We start from the raw sequence: 5,447 nt of genomic DNA, 5'->3' as shown, positions 1-5,447 counted from the left end.
ACTGGGGCATAGTCAAAATGAAATCTTTGGCCAGAAGCCATTTCTGGCAGCCCACATTAGATGACTGTATTGAACGTGAAGTGAGTCAGTGCGCCATTTGTTAGCAGCAGCATAGAATGCCTGCTACGGCACCAGTGCATACATGGAAATGGCCTAATGGCCCCTGGAACAGAATACACCTTGACTTTACGGAGGATCAGAAGCATACATTCTTGGTCGTAATGGATGCCTACGCTAGGTGGCCTGAAATTATTCACGTGCACGCTACCACAGCAGTGAAAATAACTGAGGAATTAAGGAAATTGTGAATCAGACGTTAAGTGTAAAAGGAAAGAACACACTGTTGACACAAGGAGAAGATTCTTTGTGTGTGGGTTCATTTCTGGATTTTGAATCTGAACACACCCAGTGATATGGATTTACCCGAACTGGAATCGCATTCTGGACCACAGAGAGCAGAACAACCAAGAACACTGCCGCCAAAGGCTGTTGAACAGAACGGTCGGCCAGTGAGAAACAGACGGCCCCCTCAGACTGAACTTATGACATTTTTTTTTTAAAAAAGGGGAACTGTTTTTTCCCTAGGCCATATAGTGTACAGAGGAGGAGCTGTGGTGTTTTACATACCAAAATAATTCAGAGGTGTTATGCATTTTGACTGGTTCTGTTTTTCTGTACGCTGCAGAATGGCGCGGTTCTTTCTGGTGACACATGCCAGGTGACGGCTGGGTTGGTTTTTCGGGTGTGCTTGTTCCACGTTAATCGGGTTGTCCAAAACGGAGAAATAAAAAAGACTTTGAAGTTCGAGGCTGCCGGTGTACGTGTCTGATAACTTAGATGTCCGAGAACCATGGTCTTTTATCAGGGAGATACACAACAATACTGAACACATCTAAGCACATTTATCAAAACAGTAATTTGTAAAGTAAGAAAATAAACGCTGTGTGTAACAGTTTTTTCTTAACAGCTTCCAAAACGATAAAGAATATACCTCAACACTACCCCAAGCCATGCAGTCCATTGTTTATTTTTATTATTACTCTGTATTCGTTAATTTGTTCGTAAATCGCAAACTTTTAGGTTGTAACATTTGTACAACTGTTGCATAACTTTTTGGTGAGCAATGGCTACCAAAATGATATAAAGTACAGTGCATCACCTGATATTTTCAATAAAAAAAGCACTATCACCAACAAACGGTGCTATCACAGCGAATGCGAGGCTGAGAATGAAGTGTTACCCTTTGTTTCCGCTGAGAGATGTGCCGCGTGACTCATTTCCCCGCGCGTACAAGTTCTCTTAGGTCGGCGTTCATGGTTCGACTTCTAAGATTCAGATCGAGTTCTAGGTCATTTTTCGAACTGGTTGAAATTAAGAAATTAAGAAATTCGAGTTCTAATGAGTTTGAGTACTGAGGTACCAGTGTATCAGTTTTCTTTTGGAATCCTATGACTTTTACTCTGCTTTGACTCCACTACATTTCTATGAATTTTCTTATTACTCAATACTGTGAAACATAGCTTTGAAGTCAGCAGATGAATTTTCTTTTCTAAAATGCAATAGACCATAGTGTGTTGGTCACAGGAGAAAAACCAAGTCTGAAAAACCTGTCAGCTCCATAGCTGTAAAAACCTCAAGATTTCAGTGAATTCAGGTTTTTGATTTGAAGTGTCTTACTGAGATACAATGCACATGGAAGCTAGTTTGTTACACCTTTCAAACATTACTGGCATTATGTTGTGAATACAGCCCCCTCTCATCCAAATAAAAAGACCATTCTCTCCATCTTTTAACACTTTATTGATAAATTATAAATAATACTTGTGGTTAATACATTCTGCTTCCATCGCCACTTCCTTCATGTCCTCCTGCATCATCTCTACCTTTGCCTTAATCTGGTCCTCCACTGCTTCCATGCATGAAGCATCGGTAAAAGTTGGAGAAACCCAAGAACTGTTGTAGCTCCTTGACCATCTTCGGATGTGGCCATTCTCGAATGGCTCTGACCTTTTCTTCGTCTATCTCCACCCAGTTGCAATGGGCCTAGAAACAGAGAGGTTTGGTTAAATTCACACTTTTCTCCTTTAATAATCAAGCAATGATCTTTGACAAACTTTACAACCATGAGAGATGTGCTGCTTCAGAGAAGGGGAATAGATTAAAATATCATCAACGCGGCCGATTACCCGATTACAAAGCAATTCATTCATGAATGACTGAAAAACTGCTGGACTATTACCTAGTCCGTATGGCATCACAAGGTATCCATACTGTCCTGGGTGATGAACGAGGTCTTATACTCACCCCCTTCTCTGATTCTGATAAGATTATAGGCACTATGGAGATTGAGCTTAGTGAAGAAATGGACCAACTGCAGCTGTTCTAGGCAGAGGGAATAAGAGGATAAGAGACAGTGGTTCCCTCCACTTTACTGTAATGGCATTCAGCACATGGTAAATCGACACAGGCACAAAGCCCGCCAACCTTTTTGACAAAAAAGAATCCTGCTGCCACAGGAGAGGTAGAGGGATGGATAATACCTTGTTTGAGGGACTTGGCAATGTACGTGGCCATCACCTCCTCTTCTGGAATTGATAAGTAGAACGTCCGACCCATTGGCAGGGACGCTCCCTCAGTCAGCTCAATCACAACCATCCAACTGCCGATGTGGGGGAAGCCCTAAAGGTTGGGTCTTACTGAAGACATTGTGGAAATCTTGATACTCAGATGGGATAGAGGGACTGTTCTCTGACAAAGAACTTTCTAGGGAAGAGACTTGGCAAGGTATAGTTAGGAAGTGTGAAGTGCACTCTGAGGACCAGGATTCCACTTTCCCCCAATTGACACAGGGGTTATGGAGCCAAAGCCAGGGATATCCCAAGGTAAGACGAACGCAAGCAGGTGGGAAATCCGGAAAAAACATGAGGGGCGACAGGTATGTCTTGGACGCATTATTAAAAATGCTAAATTAATGCCATTGAAAAGTTAAAAAGTTATTGCAAAAATGCGAGATTCCACAGTCACAAAGACAGCTAACACATGAGTGAGGCTGGTTGCCAAGACTAAGATCCACAGCATACCTAAGCCAAGACTTTTAATATAAAATATGCACTTGCAGTAACAAATATTATGCATTACTAATATTTATATTTTATATGATTTATATGATCTAAATCATTTTAAGTTTTCCAATTGTTGGCTTACGCATTGTCTATGAGTTTCTGCAATCTTTCGGCAAACTCCAAAAATATTCTGGTTTAATTGTTTATGGTCAATAACTAAAACCGTGACTGTTAAATGCACAAATGTGAAGCGGTTTTTCCACATAGCTGACATGACAGATCCGACAACATGTGTTACTGAACAAATAGTCATCATGTGACCCTCAATTATTTTTATGGTATGTTGTGCTAAGGCTACAAGTGTTTTCAAGATTGTTCAGGCTAGACCTAGCTCTGATGGACATTCAGATCTATTACGTTTTTTCCCCATCACCCTGATATCGAATTCAGCATTTACCAATAGTGGGTATCAGATTGGTGCCATCTTTGATAAGTAGAATAAAATACTCATATCCTGAGCATGAAGACAGAGAGAGGTCATCTGATAAGAGCATCCTCTGGAGCTGGCAGAGATCAGTGCTCCAGACAGATGTGTTCCCCTTCATTTTTACATATGAAAGTACACACATTAGTCATCAGTGAAACACAGCACGGGGGTGCGTGTGAGGCATTTTGTCATGAATTGTATTTTGCAATGTTATAGGGCAGGGAGATGTAAGTTGTCTTCCACTGCAGAAATGCAGAAACCTTTGGAAAACTGGCTAGAAAACAGAAGTGCTAAATGTGGAGGTCAGTTGTAGGGGGTTTGTTGCCATGTCAACCACCAGGGGTGGGAGTCCGAGGACGGGCCCTCCAACAGGCGATCGAGTCACTAGAAGAGGCTGCTGAGCAAAGACTGGGACTATGACTGGGAAACAGGACCAGAACTGGGTGGCAAGATGACCATCAAATAGTAGGAGGAGTAAAAGCAGAGGGGGGTTCACCTTGGACACCAGATGTCACTGTTGAGCCCTCTGGACATGTCAGGAACCTATCAGCAAAATACCCTGGAAAGAGGATGCTCACCTGATGACCCCAGTGAAGAATTTACCCCCATACCCCCTGCTCAAGGAAGGATTAGCAATTACATTAATGATTGTAAGATCAAGTCCTATGAACTGTGGTGCAACAGATGATATGTAGTGGACAGATGACAGCGACATAAATGGCTTAATGCACATGGAAAATGAGGTAATTTCATGTGAATTCATATAGAACCATCGAATCACATATGGAAGATACTATGTTTGTATCCAATGTGTGGTAAAGCCTGAAACTTCCTTACCTTTGGGGACATTTGGATAACCTGCATCTGTGCCGCTTTTATGCCTAGTTAGAATGTGTGGGATTGGTTGCTTTCAACAGAGCATAATATACCTGATTCAGGGTTACACGGCTTCATTAGCTTTCTTGTCTGTTGGAGAGGTTTGTATTCATTTATCGACAAAAAATGTACATTTACATTTCCTGTATGAACAATCAGAAATTAGCAGTGTTGGGTAATTTACTTTTATAATATATTCTGTTACAGTTTACTGAATTCATGCTTTAAAATATAATTTGTAACATGTTCCATTACATTAGCCAAGGTTAGTAACATAATCTGAATACTTTGGATTACTTTCCAAAACTGAGCATAAATATAACGGATATGGAAAAGAAAAAAATTAAATCAAATTCAATTCAATTTTACTGCACATAGAAAGGCAATTCATAAATTAACAATTAACATTAAACCACACAATATTTCACAAAATTTCAAATTGCATTAATAATTTTCATTCAGCTGTGTTTGAAATAAAAGCATGTTGTTAGATTAATCATTTACTCTGCAGCAACATTAAAAATAAAAATTTCATGTGTGTGATAAAAACATTCCTCCAATGCAAAGGTGGCTAATCTTATCCAGAAAGGGCCGTTGTGCGTGTGGGTTTTTGCTGCAACTCCATAATTAGATTATTAATTGGACCTTCTCAGCCCGCTGAGCCACACACAGTGATAGTGCCATTGACACCAGCCTCTCCACATCCGCCATCTTGGAATACTGTTTACTTCCATGTAGGGTGACCAGGTGACCAGTCAGACAATGGGTGTTTCTCAAAACCAAGAACGCAAAGATCATACTTGTGGTCTTGGCAAGACTAGTCTTGCTAACTTGCCACCCAAGAACTAACTTGGGGCGCAATGAATCATGGGATTTGTCTTTGGCAAGGAGGGAACTCATGTTGATAATATTCTCTATAGATGGGATGTAACCTATAGTAGGCTACTTTCTTTAAACCGTTGGTTAGAGACGTGGTGTCCATCTCAAAACGTTGTTTTTGTTTTTAATTGGGACCTTCTTGG

Source organism: Paramormyrops kingsleyae, chromosome 2 (genome assembly GCF_048594095.1).
Source record: "Paramormyrops kingsleyae isolate MSU_618 chromosome 2, PKINGS_0.4, whole genome shotgun sequence".
Lineage (NCBI taxonomy): Eukaryota > Metazoa > Chordata > Actinopteri > Osteoglossiformes > Mormyridae > Paramormyrops > Paramormyrops kingsleyae.
The sequence above is the reverse complement of the archived record's forward strand: the minus strand, read 5'-3'. Positions refer to the sequence as shown.